This window comes from Cryptotermes secundus, unplaced genomic scaffold, assembly GCF_002891405.2.
Source record: "Cryptotermes secundus unplaced genomic scaffold, Csec_1.0 scaffold93, whole genome shotgun sequence".
NCBI classification, from domain to species: Eukaryota; Metazoa; Arthropoda; class Insecta; order Blattodea; family Kalotermitidae; genus Cryptotermes; species Cryptotermes secundus.
In genome coordinates this window covers 1,320,470-1,344,008 of record NW_019736393.1, presented here as the reverse complement: position 1 = coordinate 1,344,008, position 23,539 = coordinate 1,320,470, and the positions used below count along the sequence as shown (strand labels likewise).

At 43.3% G+C, this 23,539-nt stretch overlaps 1 protein-coding gene across 6 annotated transcripts in view; it reads right to left on the bottom strand.

Annotated features, from left to right (window-relative positions):
- LOC111869778 (protein O-linked-mannose beta-1,2-N-acetylglucosaminyltransferase 1) overlaps window positions 1-23,539 on the bottom strand; it is a 420,171-nt gene that overhangs the window by 92,419 nt on the left and 304,213 nt on the right. Inside the window, exon 1 of one of the 6 annotated variants that reach the window (XM_023861537.2) lies at window positions 19,098-19,115. The exons of the other annotated variants lie outside the window; for them this stretch is intronic. The gene's annotated coding sequence lies outside the window, so the exon portion shown is untranslated. Of the gene's footprint in view, window positions 1-19,097; window positions 19,116-23,539 lie in introns of those variants that run through there. 6 annotated transcript variants of the gene reach the window in all.

The following is a 23,539-nucleotide window of genomic DNA, read 5'->3' as shown; positions in this document are numbered from 1 at the left end:
GGCCCCAGAATATTATGATATATCCAAGTTCACTTTCGTTTAATATAGAAGATGAATCTTTAGTTAGTGAAGTTCGTCTAAGTTTGTATCCAATTTATATTAACTAATAGACTCAGGCCATCCCAATGTACCGAGGCAAGCACCAATCACATGTGGGTCTCGGTACGTGAATGGGGTGGAGTTACGCAGATGTGAAGGAGCCAATGATGTGCCGAGGATGTTGTGCTCCTGTGTGTGTCATGGCACCCAGAACTCGGACCGGCCGGCCGCTGCGTCTGCTACCCGCAACAGCCATAATGCATTTCACGCTTTCTTCTCACGAAGTCAATAAAATGAACCCATAATTGGGCACGGTGTTTGTCCTTCTGTCTCCATGCTTAAGCTTCGAAATTACTGAAATGATTTCGATTACTTGTAGCAACTTATGAGGAGTATCAAGATAGTAAGCTTATTCAGTAGCGGGCTGTTGTGAACCTAGAAATGAATATTCAGTTTCATATAGAGTGGAGAATTTTGGGGGTACGCGGTAGCGTAGTTGGTTGAGGCACTATGCTACAAGCCGGAAGGTCGCAAGTTCGATTCCCGATGAGGTCAGCTGACCAATGATTTCCAGTCGCACTATGGCCCTGGGGTCGACTCAGCCTCTAGCAGAAATGAGTACGAGGAATCTTCCTGGAGGTAAAGGATGGCCGGCGAGTAAGGCTGAGAACCTGACCGCCATCTGTGGATCGACTATCTAGAAAACGTGGGAGCCTCTACGTCTCACAATCCCATGGGCCTTCACGGCCTGTTACAGGGATAGCTTTACATTTAGCTTATTATTATTATTATCACTATTATTATTATATTGACATATTTAAAACTTCAGTTCTTTCTTGCTGTCATTTTATACTAATCCATTGTTCTTCCAGTCATCAGAATAATAATTGTATTCATTGTAAATAAGTTTATTTTATTGCTTTCACATCTCAAGAGATGATTCTGATTTCTGTGATTTGGATTATTATTATTATTATTATTAGTATTATTATTATTGATTAAATGATATAAATTGCCTTGTTTTTTGGTATCTTGTTTGTATTTTCTTCGCTTTATTCTGCTCGTGCTCACTTTGTAATTGGCCTTTGGGCTGCTGCATTAACACGTACATAAATGAGAACAGAACTGAATTATTACATCTTTCACACCCATCGATATGAACTACTTTCACAGAGATGCTACATTTAAGAGTCACTTGTACACAGCCCATCACTGATACAGTTCAACTCTAACTGCACTACTGCCACGCACTGGACATCCTGATAATTAGCTCACGAAACTCTGCCATCTTCGCGTCTACCCACCGACGGATGACAAAATGACTCTCGTGTCGAATTATTTTTAAACACCCAGTGGCATCGGATCCGTCGTCCCGTTCTACCCTAATAATTACTGAAGGAAGGAAAGGCAGCGGTGTCGCGTTCGAACCTTTACCCTACCCCCCTCGGCCGCCTCTCCTTAAGTACCACCCTCGCAACCCCAATAACTTTTAATGACAGACATTCCCATTATACATAATTCGCGAAATATTTCGCAGGCGCACAAACACCGCGCTCCCGCTGCAGGGTAATGTACAGCAATCTCACGCATTGATGGTGCGTAATTTTTGGTATATCCCTCAGTCGAGAAAAGGAGAAATACATTCGTCATTTTCAGGGCCCTCTCGTGTTCTGTATAAAATCTGATTCAGTCCTTAGACTGAATTCATTGCGAATTCAATGGCCCAAGTTTCACTGCCGCCGTATCCATTCAAATGGGTTGAAACGTTACGTTCTGCCTGCATGTCTCTTCACGTTTATCTTCATTCTAACTAATATCATTCTAGCGGAGATTAATAATTCAATAACGCTAATTGTACACGATCCGGAACCAGTTACATGTATCTCCATCCCAATTCTACGTAAGATCCAGCTTAATGTTATCCTCTAAATTCAGGTAGGTATTTTAAGTAAATGTTTCGTCACCAGGATTCTATACGAACTACCATTCTCTCTACATCCCAGCCACATGTCCAGCCCATCTAGCTTCCTAGGTTTCACTGTAGCAACAATACCACATGCTCTGTACTAATAATGAATTTCCTCTTTATTATATACGGTGGGAAAGTCAGAAGGAAAGAGACCACTGGGAAGACCAAGTCGTAGGTGTGTGGACAATATGTTTACTTTCATTGTTGTTCTCGGTTTCTCTTAATTTGGATACGAACAATATATGCTTCTTGTGCCTTAACAACAGGACTACTGAAGCTCACACGGGAAGCAGATACAGAATAAGAGGAATAAATGACCCCACCCCGTCTATGATCTCATTGTGCTTCTGAGCCATTCGTGGGATGAAGGTCATATCCTACGTCCGATCCTCAATGAAACATTTGTGACAACACTGAGTTACTTTACAAATTGTTTGACAATAAAAAATAGGTTCATGCAAAGTGAACTTATTTCATGGATGTGCGCATTCCACGACATGTAGATACACACTTTACACATATGATTCTAAATTACTGTCTGGGTTTCTGTGGTCTCTAATTTTCAAACCAGTAAAAATAAAATAAAACTGCTTATGGAATAAGAAATTGTAACTCAAAAAGTTTCGTTTTTTTGTAAAATCAATACTACAGAATGCTAAAAAAACTTCAACATGCATGCTTTCGATGCAAGTAAGACGTCCAAGCGGTGTAGTTTCTGGTTTCAAAATTATAGGCCACGTAAAGCCCGACAATAATTTAGAATCGAACTGCATAGTTTAACCAGATGTCACAATAGTACCTTGTCTCGTAAGACGGTAGCCGCCCTGGCTCTCCGAAAGATTATTGTTATGAATATGGGAAGGATGGATATAAAGGATGCACGTAGAACCTCCACTCTCTGGTTGGGTATGACATTCCACTCCTTATATTATTAATACTACCGAAACTGAATACAGTTCAACAGGCTGTGATTATGACGTCATACCTTCATGCTCAGATGAACACACTTCCCTTCACATGTTTCACTATAAACGCGATAACTTAAAACAGTTAAAACTCAGCACATAAAATAAGAGACTGATACCCCAATTGCAAACCGTGCAGATGTCCCGTACCAATACATCTGTACTACATGTTCAGCCTCAATGCGTAGGCAACTTCTCTGACAGGAGTGTATTACGGGACGGCGTAACAGGCGCTGGCATTCATTTTCCACGCTCTGCTGAACATTTAGAACAATTACACTGTCTCCAACGCCAAGCGCCTCCTCTGCTTCACAAGCGAACCGTATATTGGCTTGTATCCAGTTAATATGTCACCTTCCTGAAACTTATAAGTAATTACTAAGGACATACGTACAAAGCCCTCAGTTTAGATCGACGCCCACTTCCGGTAGACTCGTTACGTAATAATGGACTGTGCTCCCGATAATCATAGCTGGAACACGCTGGATTTAAAGTTCTCACAGCGGCGGCAATGAAGAGTACGGTCTTATAGGTTGCAATACTGTATTGTATGAAGAAGGTCCGACGTTTCGGAGTAATGTATCGCCTCAAAATTCAGGATCTAAGGGTAGCCCAAGCAAGAGACCAGAACACTCTGGATTTAAGGTTCTCAGAGCGGCAGAAATGCGTTGCAATACCATATAAAACGGAGACAGTCCGACGTTTCGGAGTAACATATCGCCACCAATTTCAGGATCGAAGGGTAACCCAAGCAAGAGACCAGAACACTCTGGATTTAAGGTTCTCATAGCGGCAGCAATGGGTTGCAATACCGTATAATAGGAGACAGTCCGACGTTTAGGAGGAATATATCGCCTCAAACTTCAGGATCGAAAGGTAACCCAAGCAAGAGACCAGCAGAAGCAGGCAGCTGGCTGGAATTGTTTATCTTTCCGGCTCTCTGTGTTCGTGGCAATATGTTCATCCGAAACTCCGGGCTCTCCCTGAACTACATGGTGCTACAATCCAGAATTCAGCGCGCCCTTCCTACTTAGAATATATTATATATGTTGTACGTTGTAGCAAACAAGCATTCAGAATCAAACGTGAGGTTCTCACAGCGGTGGTCTGGGATATAACTCTCTGCTTACCACCTACTTTCACGCTGGCTTCTTGCTTGGCTTATTCTTTGATCCTGAAGATGGAGGTGAAATGTTCCTCCGAAATTTCTGTTGACTTTCAACGAACTACACTATGTCCCACAAGACGAAACTGTTAGAGCATTCAGAATGGTTCAATGTCGGTTATGCGTATACGGTTTCTAAGAATTAGACTTTAAAGATTTTATAAGAATGGTTATACAATGTAAGGAATATCCTAAAAACTGAACTTCTTATTGAGAATTATCCTGAACGAAACTTCTCAGAAAATTAGTCGTGTTATAATGCTTCAGAACTCTAACTCGTGACACATATGAAAGACTATATAATTCTTCACTAGGCACGTGAAGTACTCAAGACAAATACATAAAGAAATATCAAAAATTTATATATGCAGTTTACGATATACCGCCAATTACAGGTACGCCCAAGTGACTCGATTATTAAAACGACAAGCGGTTAAAGTGGCGCTGTAACGTGAAGAAGCCTGTTTCGTGAGTGCACCAAACTCGTGGCTCAAATGAATTCCAATTATTCCACGTTATTTACAGCTTTCTGCATCAGTCTGATGGTAAAAGGTAAAGCTATCCCTGTAACAAGCGGCGGAGGCCCATAGGATTGTGAGTCGTCGAGGCTCCCACATTTTCTAGACAGATAGCGGTAAGGTAAACGTAAAGCTATCCCTGTAACAAGCCGCGGAGGCCCGTAGGATTGTGAGTCGTCGAGGCTCCCACATTTTCTAGACAGATAGCGGTAAGGTAAACGTAAAGCTATCCCTGTAACAAGCCGCGGAGGCCCGTAGGGTTGTGAGTCGTCGAGGCTCCCACATTTTCTAGACAATCGGATCACAGATAGCGGTAAGGTAAAGGTAAAGCTATCCCTGTAACAAGCCGCGGAGGCCCATAGGGTTGTGAGCCGTTGAGGCTCCCACATTTTCTAGACATTCGGCTCACAGATGGCGGTGAGGTCGTCCGCCTTACGCGCCGGCCGCCCTTTACCCCCAGGAATATTCTTAATACTCATTTCTCTTAGAGGCTGAGTCGACCCCAGGGCCATAGTGCGGCTGGAAGGATTAGGTAAGTTAAAATATCCACCTCATCGGAATGCGGAATGTTAGGGAATTACTATAAAATGAGATAATTAAACAAACAAATGAAATGAGAAGGTAGTGAACAGAAGGTCAATTCACATTAGAAAGCGCGAGATGGAAGCAGTGGGGAACAGTCCCACAAAATTCGTTTTTTTTTTTTTTTATCTCGTAAAGCCGAGACTCCTGCAGACAGAGATTTCGGTTTATTTAACACAAAATACGTCTTGCTTTGTTTTCACACTACGCATCTTGTGAAATGGGAACTGGAAGCCATAATTTTCGAAGCAATATTTTTTTGTTCCTAGAAGCAAAAACATTTCCTAACAATTTACACTGCACCCTTACTTTTAATGGGGCATAACATCTACACGAAAAAAAGAAAAGAGAATCCACTGAAATAGATGAAATGTTCATACCAATGTTTACCTTCACGGAGGAAACTTAAACTTTAAGTTTATTCCCGGTTTAATTATCTCAAAAAACCGCATGCTCGGAGAGTCAATATTAATGAAATCTTCATTCGTTAGCCACATTCTTTAATTAAACAGTGCAAACATCCCTCGGCACATACCAGTAGCTTCTGCGTGATGGAACAAGTTGAAATGTTAGTTTCAAAAAGATAGCATAAACTTCAAGCTTCGCGCACACGGGATATTTCGCAGTCACGTCGCCTTGCGTGCCTGAAATCCTGCGGTTCGTCGAACAGCGCTGACGCGACAGGCACGGTAGGACCAAGCGGTCTCCTGGGGGCGACGGGGTTTCAGGGCCAGCATAATGTACAACCACCTATTTCGACTTACGTTAAGATTAAAATAATTGTTACTAATCTTTCCTTCACATAATGGTTACTAATTGTCTGTAATCTAAACATGATATGCAACAACGTCAATAAAACTTTCCCAAGAATTATAACACTCTTTCTGGCAATTTCGTGATACTAATTGTGATGAAGTTTTAAGAAAGTTCGTCGGTTTTAACTGAAGGCGGAGCGGAGGAACTGGGGCAATATTTAACCCTGTATCAGCCCTGGGTTCGTAGATCTCTAGGTCACTGTACCAACTACATCGGCCGTGGAGCAACCCTAAAGGTTTGTGAAAAAGGTTTACATTACGTTGTATATTGTCACGTGCATGAGTGACTATATATGGGGTTCGGATTGGTGAATAGATTTCTTGGCCACTTACATGTCTAACTACAAATAACTATAACACTATCGCTATTTCCACACTTTACAGTTCACGAGAGCACACAGTATAATGTTTTCACTCTGTTACTAGACGTTTTCTGGTAACGGTTCCAACAATGGTTATTCCCTTGCCTCCGACTCAAGTTCTATCTTCAAAGACTCCCGTACAAAACTGCCTCTTGACTAGGCTCAGAGTTAAAGTCAAAGTCACATTCCTACTGACGGTCAGTCAGTCGGTCGGTCGGTCGGTCGGTCAGTCAGTCATTCAGTCAGTAAGTATTGCTGTCCAGTCACATCTGGGGCTCGCCACCAGATATTTATTACTGTTTGACAATTACGGTCTTGTTTCTGTGGGGCGCCCTCTCTGACGAAAGGACGGGTCTCTCTTCTGTATATGCTGCTGGCCCTTGCCAGCTGAGTCATTCTTGGGTCCGAGTCCCTTAGGACTCGCGACCATATTTTACTGTTTCAGATTTGAGACTTCCTTTTCATAGTCTCCTACGACTCGCAGGGTCACGGTGGTATTCGACCCGCCTGCACACAGGTAAAACTAAGGTCAAAAAGTCAAAAACACATTGCGACTGACGGTCAGTCAGTCAGTCTTGATGTCGAACCCCATTCGGGGCTCATGACCAGATATTTATTATCTCGTCTTGCTTATAACCTCTCCGCACGCACCATATAGAAAACAGCTCTATTGTTGCGGATGTTACCTATCAACGGCCGCTGTTTACACAGTCACCGCTTAGCAACGAGTCTATACGATACAATATTATGGAGCCCTGATCTGCGTAACGGACCCACCGAGTCTCCTTTCCCCTACTCGAAGACGAAGACATTCAGTTTGCGAACTGTCGCACGTTTTTTATCTTCTTTACTTCATGGAAATCGCAATTAAGCCCCCTTCCGACTTCACTCACTCCACCTTTTCAGAGTTCTTCCTCGGTTTCCGCATTCACTTGATTTATACTGCAGAATCTCTTCTGTGATGTATATGCATATTCAAATTTTAAGTGAGAGTGGGACTTTACAAGCCAACCCATTTATATTACATGTTCTTGCTCTGACAATGAATCTTGCCCATGAAGATACGTTACTGCAACAAATGTGATGATATCTGCCCACAGTGGGACTAAAAGGGCTTCGCTAGAAGATGTCATGGCCAGCATGTAGCCATCTGCATGAGCAAAACCAGGCCCGGAGGAACGTCGGTTCACAAAATATCTACATGTAGCCACCTACTCACGTTGGTTCCTCGCTCGTGGATTTTTCCACCCTGAAGATGGAGGCGATAGGTTCGTCCGAAACGTCGGTTCACGCAAGATCTACACGGTACCACATCCCACAAGACGGCATTCTTCATACTCACCGCCGTGAAAACCTCAGTCTTACAGGATATTAAGATTGTTGCCTAAAAATTATCGTAATGAGAAATATCAGAAATGGTTCAAGATTGGGTCGTAACATCTCCTGGATTAATCTGGCTCAGGATAGGTTCCAGTGGTGGGCTCTGGTGTCCACGACAATGAACCTGCTGGTTCCGCAAGAAGTGACAAATTTCATTATTAGCTAAGGAAGAATAACTGCTCCATGCAATCATTCGGTTTGGATCTAACAGCTGGCTTCTAAGTTAACAGTCTTTGAATTCTTTGTTTCCAATACCAGAAAATCCACCGGCTACATTTTCCAAATATTTCTTACTGCACACCACATGTCCGCCTGCAGCTGGAAACACTTGTTTTGAAACACTTTATAGTTATCGTTGCGTAAACACTAATAACAATACACATACAGACTGGCATAGCAACAATATGACGGTTGAAATTCTGGCCAGAAACCAAGTATACTGAGGGATTTCATAGTTTTCTTCAGTCTCTCCAGGGCAGCATAGAGTACTTCCAAACAGACTTTATCCCCACTACACATGTTACCATTAGTTCACACATCATTCTAACCTACCGGTATACGTATCTTGTTTCATGGCGCTTAAGTTTCAGCAGTCGGTAGAGGGTCATAAAACAAGCAACCGAACTGTAAGGACGCAGGCAGGATAAAGCCTTCTTGTATTAAACCTTTAAGGACTTGTTAAAGTCAAGTGACGTTACGACGGACAGCCAGTCGGCCGGTCAAGCTCCATCTGGGGCCCCAAGACCAGATTCATGTTACTGTCATCAGTTGCGGGCTTGTCGATGCGGGGCGCCCACTCTGACGAGGAGACGGGTCTGTCATTCACCGAGGTCATAGTCTGTAGTACATGTCTTCTACCTTATATTTACAATTTTAAGTGTCGGCATTTTATAGTCAGCTCTCAAGAGGCCGGTTCATTGTGGATACAGAGTATTTATAATTTTACATGTAACTCTAAATTATAGGTATGTACAATATATACAAAGACTCCGTCAGTCTAGAACTGGCGAGACAGAACGTGTCTTAACTCATGTAGCTCACGTTACAACGACTGCCTACTCACCTGAACGGTCATAAGCTTGACTGCCTCCAAGCTTAAGCCTCTTATATTTTCTGTGTAGGACTTCACATTTTCCGATGTTGCGAACATTTGCATTTTCGTGATTTTGCACGACCTCTGCTTGTTGCCTACAAATTTCGTCATGTAATCATAAATATATGGTACTTGGAAAGCCATGTACAACTCGCGGACCGCTGTGTATCTACATCTACCAAGGTACAGGTCATCGCATCCCAGGAAAGAACTTTTGATAATTTCAGGTCTTCATTGTGTTTTAGGGTGCTGGTACCATATATATGTGCGATTTGTTGCCGACGTTTCGGATAACCTTGCTGTCTCCATCTTCTCGCCTTTAAGATGGAGACAGCGGAAGAAACGTCGGGAATGTGTTCTACATCCACAGGGGTCACGTCTCAACATTACACTTCACTAACTCACATAACAATTAAAACTCATCGGCCTTGTAGAAAAAATTAAGGTCAAATAAATTAAACATGTGCGTATATGTTGGAGTTATGACTTACACAGGAATACAGGGAAAATCGAGTGAATCCTGAAAACCAAGAAAAAAGAAACACCTTCGCACGTCAATTAGCGTTACCCGCAATACAGACGTGAAGGAGAAGTTGCCTAATTACCGGCGATGTGACACCCAATCCTAGCTCTAATTTTAGATACAAACATGACAAAGTGAGGAATCGGGTACACTGAAAGGTGACTTAAAGGGCAACTCGGCTTCAGCACAGTCGCCCGAGTCCATGTTTTAAACATCACGTGTTGACAGAGCGCGACAGGGATGGAGAAGAGATACACGAGGATACACAAAGACAGGACGGCACAAAAGGAGACCGAAACCAGTTTATAAAGAGAAAATTATACTGTATAATATAAGGAAGAAATAAATGGAAAATAAAAAATTCTGAGAAACAAGAGCCTGATATTGGTATTGAAAAAATGTTTATCAAAATGGAGGAAAACTCCACGCAGAATGCATACGACTGCGGAAAGAAGTCACGCCATTCTAACATAGAGGAATACAACAAAACATAATTAAAAAGAGAGCTTAAAGAGGAGAGAGATAACATGTTAGGAGCATCAGTAATAAACAGGACACAAAACTTAATAGATCTTTTACTTTTCAGACTAAATGCAAGAAATCACTTTCCGGATTCTTATGCTGTAAAATTCCCCAAAGTACCCCACCGGGCAGGGGGGTTCTAGAATTTGTGGAGTGAACGGTAAGCAGTGGAGAATTTGACACAAGGATTCGAATCCCGGCTAGTGAAATCAGAAACTGCTATACTGGGCAATATGCATTTTTCTTCTTTCACTGGCTCTATAACCCCCTTGCGCCCTGGCTTCTGATTTTCAGTTTTATAATCATTTTTACAAATAGTAGGAATCCTAGGACGACTGATCAGCTCGTCGCAAGGCCTCTACCTAAACACAGGACAACACATGCACAGAATTAACACATAGACATGCCAGACATCCATGCCTTGTGTGGGATGTTTCCGAGCGAGCGAAGACAGGTCATGCCTTAGACCGCTCGGCTACCGTGACAGCAAAGACTATATATAACTGACATATTTGCCTTGAGAGTCTAGTCAACTGGGAAAGGTGTGTTAAAAGAACTAATCTCTTATTTCTTAATAATAATTACGTATTGTCGCTGATCAATCCTCACAATTTTCAATCGACTAATTGATAAAATGATCTTTAACTTCATTTATAACTGATTAAAGACATTTTAAATTCCAAATTTTATATTTCGATATTAATTCAACTTCATCGTAAATCTAGAATATCGTATTCCACTGTCTTAGACAGTTAATTCGGTGTTCGTGCGGAAATTTCTGGGTTCTGGCAGCGGCAAGAACTCTGGAGTTATAACATGTACGAGCAGTCATTAATTTTATTTCGGGTACACAAAACCATACGTGCCTACAGAAGTCGGTGAAAAATCCAGGTCAAAAACTCGTCATATTTGTCTGCGAAAGAGAACGACGCAAGCGCCATTATGACGGTTTCCTCACCCAGACTGCCCGAAGTAAGACGGAATGCCATGTATCAACCGCACCGGGGAGAATTCGAATTTTGGAATTCCCGACGTGCGCATGCGCAAAACATCTCGAAGCTTCTCATGGAAGTGATCTCTGCACGCTCAGAAACCTGGTTCACCAATACTAATTCAGTAAAACAATTTTTAATTTAAATAAGCAACTGCAATTATAATTAATTTACCTATAATTAATTAAACAGTAGTGTACGAGACCGTAATACAAACGCAGAACAAAACAACAACAAACTCCGTGGTTTTATTCCGCAAGCGAACTATACCGACCGAGTGACCGCCGCTTGTAGGCGAAGATTAGTGTCAACTTTAGCTGATAGAGGGTGTCACGTGGTCAGCGAAACGGATCCCCATGGCTGTTAATTTCGGTTTTCTAAACCGGAGCCGACATTTCCTTGAAATAGCTCCTCAATTATCCTCATGTGGCTGAGTGGACCACGTTCCAGACCCACTACTTCTCAAAAAAATCTGGTAGCGCCGGGAACATAAGTGAATTTATATCAAGGTGAATCAGCTTTTGTTTCTTGGTGAATTTCGGCATCGTTACCAGTCGGTAGAGCGACTAGTTACGGGCTAGACGGCTGAGGGTTCAGAGTTTGAGTTCCGGTAGGGTCAAGAATTTTCTATTCTCCACGTCGTCCAGACCGGGTCTGAGACCCACCCAGCCTCATAGTCAATGGGTACCGGGGGTAAATCGGAAGGGGCGTGACGCTGACCACTAACCTCAAACCAGTGCAGAGATCAACTGCCACATACGTCTTCACGGGGTATTGCCTAATTAATTAAGCACAAGGAGAAATTTACTGTTTCTTTACCCCTGAGTGTCATGCAAACTGATCCGGCTAGTTTTTTGTACCTACACACTTACCCATCTCCGTTAGTTAATTCTGTAGGCGCAAACTACAGTGGCGCCCATTCTAAATAATTTCACCTTATCGATACATCCCACATAAGCAGCATCCCTATCCAAAGGGAGAAACAGATGTAGTTGGGATAGCGCCATTTTGACTCAGCAGATAACATCAAAGGAGAATCAAAAGAGATCGGCGTCAGTAGACAACGCAGATGATGGAATGGATGTATAAACTCCTAGGCTTATACTGCACTACAAGGAGCCCAGTCCTGTAATAAACAAGGGTTATGCATGGAGAAGGGACGCAAACACAACTGATATAGCCAGGTACACGAACCTCAGTACTTACACAGACTGACACTGACAGGTAAGCGGATACTGAAGCAAATAGCACAAACAAAAGGGGACAGACAGTTCAAAAGTAAGGAACACAATGGCCGCGCCATAGCTCAAGCGGTTAGTCGCTGGCTTTACACTGCGGTGGCCCGGGTTCGATCCTGGGTCTGGTCAAGTGGGATTTATGGTGGAAAAAGTGGCGTTGGGGCAGGTTTTCTCCGAGTACTTCGGTTTCCCCTGCCAATCTTCATTCCATCAGTTGCTCCACAATCACCCTCACCTATCATCTAGGGCTGGTACAATAGGCCAGAAGTGGCCGCAGTATAAGGGACTTAGTCCCACCCCACTAGCAATAAAAAAGGGGGACAGACTGTTATATTTCAGTGTCCTATTGCACTGTATAGATCTGACTTGGGAGTTTCTGCGCCGTCTAAGTAGGGGACAGAGCTGCTATTCGAACCTGAAAACATCACACACGTGTCGAAACATGTCGCCCTAGACAGCCAACTTTATAGGTGGAAATAGTGTTGTGCTGACAGGAATATGATAAATATTATCTAAAGGGACAGAGAGCCGGTCACGGTAGCCGAGCGGTCTAAGGCAAGTACTGTCTTCGCTCGCTTCGAAACCGGGATCGTGGGTTCGAATCCCACTCCATGAATGTTTAGTTTGTGTGTGTGCGTTTTTCTGTGTTTGTGTACAGGTGGAGGCCTTGCGACGAGCTGATCACCCGCCCAAGGAGTCCTACCGAATGTGTAAGATCGAGAAAAACCGAAAGTGAACGGAGAAGTTCATGGAGGTAGGCCTAGGCCCACTGGGGTTGTAGTGCCAAGGGAAAAAAAGGTACAGAGCTGGTTAGAATCAGACGAAACAAATACCAGATCAGGAAGAGAACACAGTAGGTTCGCGGGACCAATAACGCGTATGACTTAAGCTACGGACATGCCTGTTGCAGATTCGCACGAACACTGGTTATCCTGACTCCGTCAAATCCTGAGGCAGAGTAAATTAAAACATGTTACGATCTGTTCCAAATCTTTCTGTAAGCAATCATCCACTCTTTCCATTCAGTATTATATAATAAATAATCCGTCAAAAGTTCTATATTCTGTGATATAACGCCGTGTAGTCCGTTGACAGTCAACGAACGTTTCTGATTGCCTCTCTTGTGTGTGTGCTTTGCTGGTTCGTATGTTACTTTTATGGCTGTATAAACTGAAAGAATATTTGTAGAAAATCACTTAGCAAAGTGAGCCGGTTTCTTGTTTGATTTATTCTTCGACCATCAAGAGGAAAACAACATGTTCCTCCGAAACGCCAGTTATATAAGACGTTACAAACTCATCTTAACCACCGGTGTGAGAACCTCAAGCCCTACAACTGATCTATCAGTTTATATAAACAGCTTCATACAGTAACTTATGAACGAGCAAAACAACAAACACGAAAGTGAGAACAAGAGGACAGAGTCAGTAAGCAACAAAGGGAGGGAGGCCTTGATGTCCAACGCGGACTGCAAAACCAATCGGCCGATACGCGACGAGCGTTAGGCGTGAGCAGACGCTTTGAAGTGCAGTGTTTCTGTGGGGACACACGCAACCGCGTGGCCGACACCTGTTCGGGGTCGATCGGTGTTACACGTGGCTCTGTTTATACATTGCACTGCACGGCTCATTGAAAATGATTTGTTTCTAAAATTCGAATGACTGGTTCTGTGGCAACGGTTGGTCCATTTTCTATTATTGTTACTGGACGTAGTACACACAGAACCTGCCTCCGGCAAACAGACGCCCTGTTCCAGAACTTCTGAGTCTAACTCCGTGAAGCCTGTTCCATTTCAGCTTTAAGGCTCGGCCAACCACATCTACTGTCACAGGGAGTCTGTTTCATATCTGAAGTCTTTAACTGCTATTAAAAACAAAAAAATAACTATTTCTTTTTTTCTTTACTTTCCTCCTTACATCATCAATTCTTTATTCGTTCTCATTTCCCTTCTGCCATTATAGTACAGGTTTCCCTTCAATTAAAATAAACAAGTCCCCTCCGTCAATCCTCTGTCCATCCCTTATTTTCTTCACATACAATTATATAACTGTGGACCGCCTCTGTGGTCTAGTGGTCAGAGTTCCTGGCTATAGATCCAGAGGTCCCGGGTTCGATTCCCGGCGCTATCAGATTTTCTGAAAAGTAGTGGGTCTGGAACGGGATCCACTCAGCCTCGTGAGGATAACTGAGGAGCTATTTCAAGGAAATGGGGGTTCCGGTCTAGAAAACCGAGATTAACATCAGTAGGGATTCGTTGCGCTGACCGCGCGACCTCTATCAGCAGAAGTTGGCACTAATTTCACCGACAAGCGACGGTCGCTCGGCCGGTATAGTTCGCTTGCGGACTATAGGCCATGAATTTTTTATATAGAATCTTCTTTCGAAAAAAAAAATCTCGATAAGGGAAGGGAAGTGGGGACTTGTACCTCGCCTGGGTCAGTAGGAACACTGAACTATCCCCGCAGCAGGCTGTGGAAGCCCAAAGGATAGTCAANAACGGGATCCACTCAGCCTCGTGAGGATAACTGAGGAGCTATTTCAAGGAAATGGGGGTTCCGGTCTAGAAAACCGAGATTAACATCAGTGGGGATTCGTTGCGCTGACCGCGCGACCTCTATCAGCAGAAGTTGGCACTAATTTCACCGACAAGCGACGGTCGCTCGGCCGGTATAGTTCGCTTGCGGACTATAGGCCATGAATTTTTTATATAGAATCTTCTTTCGAAAAAAAAAATCTCGATAAGGGAAGGGAAGTGGGGACTTGTACCTCGCCTGGGTCAGTAGGAACACTGAACTATCCCCGCAGCAGGCTGTGGAAGTCCATAGGATAGTGAAACGTCGAGGCTCCCATATTTTCTGCAAGATCGGCTCACAGATGGAGGTGAGGTCAGCCTTATGCGCCGGCCGCCCTTTACCTCCAGGAACATTCCTGGTACTCATTTCTGTAAGAGGCTGAGTCGACCCCAGGGAAATAGTGCGGCTGGAAGGATTAGGTCAATTGAAAAATCCAATGAGCTCAGCGGGAATCGAACCCGCGTCCTTCCGGCTTTTAGCATAGTGCCTCAACTAACTATGCTACCGCGTGCCCCGAACAAGGAGAATGATACACGTATAAATAGAAATACAGAGAATTAAGAGGCAGCATATGAAAGGTTCACAAGTGTTCTCGTTAAAAGACACGTGTACGGCAAGCACCCAGAACCTCTTACGAAGTGCTCATCGGCAAACTTGTCGCAATGTTGTCTTATCGCTAAGTCAACACTGCTTACATATATAGAACAGCGTGTAACAGATCAAGAGTTATACAGTGTAATATCATGCATGTCTGCATCAATCCCCCACAAACAGCTCAAAAGAAAAAGTTGAAAGAAACCACCGCTTCCTCGAGAGTCTAGCAGTATTCAGCCAAGCATATATTCCTTTTGGAATTTTCTAGGAGTACATGCATTACCACATTTCATGAAAGCCTGTGAATGCTCTGTTAACTTACAGAGCCCGGAAACCTAACAAATATACAATAATCTAGTTCCTATCTCGTAGGAAATAAAAGCACAGCGCCTAAATTATGAAGGCCAATTTGTTCATTTTGTTTCAGAAAATAATTTTTGTTTTGAGAATGAAATGTCATGTGTCACGTGCTGATAACTGGATTTACTGAACGAGCATAACTCTTATAACAATTTCACTCTTTCGCACACACTGTAAATCACTACAACCACAGCAGACATAAAGTCGTTGCTAGTTAGCGGCTGCTAACAATGAAACTCAAGGCTGATAACCGCCGACTTTGAATTCCGACTAACTTCAAAAGAAACTCAAAATTATGTTACGACCGACGTTCAGTCGGCCAGTTTGTCTGGGTGTTAAGAACCCATTTGGGGCCCAAAACGAGATTTTCATTTGTCAAACCGTTGCTAGTTTGTTGATACGGGCGCCCTCTCTGCCGAGAGGATGGATCTGTCATTTTAAATTGCTGCTGGCCATAGCATGCGCAGTCATTTTAGTGTTAGAGCCCCGCCGAACTCAGGATCTCATGTTACTCTCTCAGAATCGAGACTCCCCCAACCTGGAGGGCCAGCTCCCCTTATTTATATCCTCCAGGAACACAGTGGCCTCGCATCCCTCTCTCATGCGCGATCACTCGCATCCATTTACTGCGTCAGGTCTACCAACCACTCAGATACGTTGGTCATACTATTTTTATTGCTAGTGAGGTGGGACTAAGTCCCTTGTACTGTGGCCACTTCTGGCCTATTGTACCAGCCCCAGATGATAGGTGAGGGTGATTGTGTAGCAATTGGTGGAATGAAGATTGGCAGGGGAAAACGAAGTACTCGCAGAAAACCTGCCCCAGCGCCACTTTGTCCACCACAAATCCCACTTGACCAGACCCGGGATCGAACCCGGGCCGCCGCGGTGGGAAGCCAGCGACTAACCGCTTGAGCTATGAAGCGGCCTCGGCCATGCTAACTGTGCCTAGACGCCCAGGAATACTGCACAAGAAGCCTTGTTGGTGCTGCAGACACGTTACCAACTTTGCGTGCGGTCGCCAACAGATCCCGACCATAGGGCAATGTCTTACAGTTGACAGAACGTTAGGTGTGAGTTTTCCATTCAATTAAGTACACACACATGGCAAGTAACTTCAAGCAAATTACACACAGCAGAACTAATACGCCCACTGCGATGAAACGCTCTTTTCGAACACCCCCCAACGACGTTACAATCAACGTAATCATTCGGTATACTAGGCCAATGCCCGGTGTTACGTACCGGTTCTTCAGATACTTCATCTACTTACTTAATCCGTTCCTTTTATACCTTTATGGAGTCGAGGTTATTTTTTTATTTTCCTCATTTTACAAACGGTAAGGCTCCTTGGACAAGTGATCAGCCCGTCGAAAGGTCTCCAACTAAAGACAGGATAACACAGACACAGAATAAACACATATCAAACATCCATGCTTTGTGTGGAATTCGAACCAATGACCCCGGCTTCCGAGCGAGCGAAGACAGTAAATGCCTTAGATCGCTCAGCTACGGTGACCGGCGTTCTTCATATATAAAAATAAAATACCGTCATTTTCATTACAAGGATGTCCTAAACTATGCACTTAGTCAGTGGTTCTCAAACTTTGTGAGACCGCGGTCCAATAAATTCTTTCTTTATAAGACATAGGGCCGGGTATAATTCATGCCGGGGCCCGGAGGTTGAGAAACACTGCACTGAGTGGATGAACGTAACGTTTTGTGTGGTGTGACGCAATTTCGATTCTCTTCTGTGGATACAATCAGAATGAGAGAATGCCATGTCCGGTTATAACTTATTTAATGTATCGCCCATTGAACTGTCATGAAAGAATGTCCACTTATTTCTATAACATGCATGCAATCGGGTACAGTGACCATAGAAAGCTGTGACGTGCAATCTCTTGAGAAAATACGTACATGACACTTACTATAGAATCTGAAATAAAAATATTATTTAAATGAGAACGGGACTCTGAGAATTTTCCAAATACACAATAATATTCTCTCGAATTGCAACCGACAAAATTACTAGAGAATATACAAAGAAATGCAAACGATACAAAACCGGCAACATGACGGAATATTTGCTGTCCATATTGGGACTCGGCGTATCAGAATTAATTTAAAAATTTGTGTAAATTTTGTATTACGAAATGTTTGGGGCACTATGCTACAAGCCGGTAGAAAGCGGATTCTATTCCGCTAGAATAGCCTAGCAATGATGGAGGGATGACACAAAATACACAGACGGCAAGTCGATCTCATAAACCTAAAATGGGGGAACACACATACACAGAGACAGAAGAACTACAAGGTGAAAACAAAAGAAGTTCTGGGAAAAACTAATTACCTAATTTACTTTCATACGATACGGACCGCACAGAAAACCAAGAATTAGGGTAGGACACAGACAGCAAGGTGATATCATAAACTTCAAAAACCTTAAAAATTAGGAGGAATATACAGATAGATGACAAAGATCGGTACACAGACAGGCAGACAGCAAGGCGATCTCATAAGTCTTCTTTTATTTAAAAAAAGAAAAAAAAGTATGTTTACAAAAATGGGGAGGTGCAACTGTTGTATGCCCGCCACCAGTCACAATGCAATGGGAATCCCCAACAGCTGACACATTAGGAACCCTGCAATTTCAATAAACTGCAGCAGTTCAAACGTTTCGACTTTATAATAATCAGTAGGGCTCAAGGGATCAGCTGTGACTTAACGGCACCCAAATCCGTGTAAGTAAAAAAAAGAGACATCAATAAACGAAGATCCATCATCCAGAAACAACCACTCCTGGCAGCAGTGTTTCATATCCTTTCGTTAGGACACAGGCCCCTTTAATTCAGTGCTCCAATTGCTCGAAGTTCTTAATGAGGACTCTCAAGTTCTTTAAATCACTTTAAGAAGAATCTTTTTCTTCCCACATGTGGGCCACGAAACAGAACAATGGGATGCCATAAAACTGTCACTTCTGTCGCACTGAGGTAGCAACAAGTAGCTAACTGGGGCAGTGAAGTACACTTCTGACTTAGAAAATCGATTTTTCAGTGAAGCAAGAGGCCCATTTATGTCTCAGAGAATTGCCTCGTTATTCAAATTCTTTTTAAAAAGCTTTAAAGGGACACGCTTTCCTTTTAATGCACGTCTTTGTCTTTTCGGTCCGTCGATTTTCAACAGAAACCACGTGTAGGCAACTTCTAGACTCGCCAAGCTGCCACTCTGTGAAATTCGATTCACAGCCGAATAATTCGATAGTATCGAGGTAGCAAAAACATAATTTGTTTCTACTGTAAAAACGTAAGGTAAAAAAGGTACAACTGTCCATTTGTTTAACTAATTAAGCACTACGTCACAAAGGTGTATGGGGGAGTGGATGTATAAATCCACATTTTTTTTACCTCAGAACTAATTGGAGGTGAGTGGTCAGCTTCACGACCCGGCCGCTTTACTTCATTGGATAGGAGGCTGGGTGGACCTCAGAGTCGGTCTGGACGCTGTGGAGAAGAGAAAATTCTTGATTCTACCGGGAGTCAAATTCCGACCCATTGGTAGTCCAGCCTATAGCCAGTCGCTATACCGACTCAGATATCCCGGTTTCTATTGCACCTGATAGTTTATAGGGTTTCTAGTGGCACTATCTTCCTTTGGTTCCACTCCCTTCCCTACGTCATGTACAACTTTTCCCCGCACGTGTAAGATAAGCAAACTATGCTGTACAGGGCATGGATTGACAGGGGCCAATATAGGCTATACTTGAAAATATTGCTTATCATTAGGTTCTGAGTGGTGAGGAATAGCCGCTGCACGAAGTTGTGCCGCGTGGGGTAGGGGGTAGGAGGTAGGACAGCAAAGACAAATCATTCCTCCTATCCGTAAACAGAACTTGGGCGCCTATACAACTCGACATGGCGTCATATCACAGAAGACAAAGATCATTAAAAAAAATCTACTTAGAACTTGCACCAGTAAACTCCATGCCAATGTCCGTCCGCTGAGTCACTGGCCTACTGCTGACAAACTCACCCCCATCTGTGAGCGGACTGTCTAGAAAATGTGGGAACCTCGATGTCTCATAACCTTATGGGCCTTCACGGCACGTTACAGGAATAGCTTTTACCTTTTTTAATTATATCAACTGGGAGCACGCGGTAGCGTAGTTGGTTGAAGCACTATGCTACAAGCCGGAACGTCGCGAGATCGAATCCCGATGAGGTCAATGGATTTTTTCAATTTACCTAATCCTTCCAACTGCACTATGGCTCTGGGGTCCACTCACCCTCTAACAGAAATGAGTACCAGAAATCTTCCTGGGGGATAAAGGGAGGCCGGCGAGTAAGGCTGACAATCTTACCGCCTAGAAAATATGGGAGCCTCGACGTCTCACAACCATATTGGACTCCAAGGCCTGTTACAGGGATAGCTTTACTTTTAATTATACCAGGTAGAATTATACCTTTGTTTCGTCACTACTAAACTTGCGAAGCTGACAAAAGCGCCGTTAAATAAAGAATTAAATAAATGAATCCTTCGGAATTCTGTAATGCACCTCGCCGGAGGCTATTGTCTTCAATACATTTGACAAGTGCTCTGCACTGTCTAAGTGCGTAGTGCAGAATTCTTTGTTCCGGCGATCTGTGTTAGCCGATGCGTCTCCCTCCACACAGTCACCTGTTCACCCATACCAGATCCGCTCCAGCGGAACGGAATTTCATTAAATTACTTAACGAGGACCACTGCATCAATTAAAATGGAAAACCACGCAGAGTTCCTGGGAAGCATCACTATGCACATTAATTGACATAAAAGTTCTCAAGAAATTTAATGGAATACACTTAAAATATTTAAACCTAAACAAGTTGTACGTAAAGTACAGGTAGCTCCTTCGGCGCTGCCAACTTCTTGCAACGGATTTCTTTTTGATAAGATAATAGTCGCTGAGCCTGTAAATACATTTTCCTGCTATTATAAAACCTGAAAGATAATTACCGTGTTCACAACGGGCCGTAATTGATCCTTATCATGGCCCAGATGAATCCAATCCAGAACCTGCTACACTACTTCCTTAAGATCCATTTTAGTATTATCCTACCATCTGTCCCTTGGTGTGCAAAGCAGTTTCTTCCTTTCCAGTTCTCCAGTCAGAATAACGTATGCTTTTCCCGTGTATCCCATGCATGCTACGCGCCCTCCTCATTTCATTTTTCCTGTTTTTATTGACTTTAATAATATCCGATGACATAAAAATTATGAAAATCCTTATGATGCAACTGTCTCCGCAATCTCCTATTTTTTTCAATGGCCTTTCCACTCCATTCAGGGCCCAGGCCTCTTATTCAGTTCCGTAATCATTTTTCACAGACGGTAGGACTCCTTGGCCGAGTGACCAGCTCGTCGCAAGGCCTCTACCTAAACATGGAACAACACTAATACAGAATAAACGTGCACATACACATACACACACCAATCATCGATGCCCTGAGTGGGATTCGAACCCATGATCTCAGTGTCCGAGCGAGCGAAGACAGTTCATGCCTTAGGCTGCACGGACACTGTAACGTAGTGGGAAAGACCGTGCCATAGCTCAAGCGGTTAATCGTTGGCTTCCCACCGCGGCGGCCCGGGTTCGCTCCCGGATCTGATCAAGTGGGATTTGTGGTGGACGAAGTGGCGCTGGGGCGGGTTTTCTCCGAGTACTTCGGTTTCCCCTGCCAATCTTCATTCCACCAAACTCTTCATCATCATAATCACCCGGGGCAGGCTACAATAGGCCAATCGGTGGCCGCCGTGCCGAGTGGACCCAATTGGACTCCACCCACCACTAAGCGAACTAAAAAAAAATAATTGTCCATGTTTAAACTTCCATACCTTTGTGGCTGTGTATATGGATTTGTACCAGATCATATTTTAATTACAAGGACTTAATGAACTTTTCATAACTGTTAGCTTAAACTAAAACATAGGTCTAACCCGAATGTATATAATCAGGGATATTGCCTCGCTTGTTCACACGAAATTACGAGCAGAAATATGAACGTGGCAAGTGGTTTAAACCACGGAGATATCTCTGTTAAGCTTTGAATGAAGGCTGGGGTTTCATCATGCAAAATCTACGTGAAAAATGAGTTGGCACTGTTAATGAATGGTGACTGATTGAGCGGCTAGCACGAGATATGAAAACATTGCGGCTCCGCTGAGTCGAAGCAGACAGCTCTGATGAAAAGGTAATGAACTCCTGCACCCCGCCAAAACCTCTTTGCCCTAACTCAGCTGGGATTAGGGCAATGACCATCAGGCTCTATCTTACAATACTGACTAACTAACTCCGTGGATAAGCCCTTCTTGAGAAGCTATCAGTTGTGCAGCTACTCAAGAATTCCCCAACGCTTTATGGAACCCGAAAGTTCATTACCGTATTCACTACAACCCTCCACTGGTTCCTATGGTAAGTCAGATCAATCCAGTCCGTAGCACTTCAGGCTTCGCAAATAAATTTTAATATTATCTACCCATTCATGTATCGGCGTTTCTAGTGGTCTCTTTCCTCCTGGCTTTCCCATCAAAATCCTATAGGCATTCCCATTCTCTCCATTCGTGCTACTTGCCCTGCCCATCTCATCATCCTTGACTTGATAATTCTAATTATACTCGACGAAGAGCGCAAGATATGAAACCACATTTCTGCTTCTACTGCATAAATTACATCTTGGCTTAAATATTGTCGAATGAGTTTAGAACATGGAAACTGATGATGAAAAGTTATGGGGCTCTGAAAAAGCGATCATCACACAATTGATCATACTGTCACGTGTTTAGTCACTAGACATGGGGTTTGGATTGATAATTGGATTTATTGGATTCCTACAAACCGCAACTACAATTAATTACAACCGTTTCACTAATTAACATATTTTGCAAGTAACTTCAGCCCGCACTACATCTTTTGAGACTGCTGTGTCTTCACCAGTCGTTACTTGGTAACGATCCTAACACTGTGGACTCGTCAGCTTCCGTGTTCACGTCCTTATCGGCTACGGACTGTCTGGTTACCACTCGCTGTCGCAGGCCAGCACTCAATTCCGACTCAGGTCTCGTCTGCAGACTCACATTCTCGACTGATAACCACTGACTGCATCTCAAGTCAAAGTCGAAGTCACTTCAAGACTGGCACATCTGCACCAATCAGTTCGTCTTGGCGCCAAGCCCCTTGAGACTCACAACCAGAGATTTCTTTCAACTGAACCCTTGTAGTAATTGCCCTTATGTAACATCCTCTCTGACGAGAAGATGGGTTTGTCTCTTATGCATATGCTTCGCCTTTCGTCAAGTGTACATACAGTATGTTATTGAAAATTCTTCCTTTCACACAATTCACACAATATACAATTCCTTTGTCAGTCCAGGCTTTACAGAGCAGATCTTGCCTATCTTACGTATCTTACGCTACAACGGCAGCTTAGTCTCTTGAACGGTCGTAAGTTTGACCAATGCCAAGTATAAGCCTTTTATATTTTCTACGTCTGGCTTCGTCTTGTCCTATAATGCGAACATGTTCATTCTCATAATTTTGTATGGTTTCTGCTTTTTGACTGCAAGGTTTTGTCTTATAGCCGTATATACGTGGAATGCTGAAAACCGTGTGCAGATTTCGAACCGATGTACACCTTAAATTTTTCAGTGGTGCGGAGAACCTTATTTTTTAAGCACTGCAATTTTACAAACAAGGAACTAAAGAAAACAGCGCACGATTCCGTGGCGTGCATTGCCCCTACTACAGTGAAACTATCCCCTCGGGAAGGAATGCAGAGTGTGGGAGTTTTAATTTCACTCGAAGAGGGACATA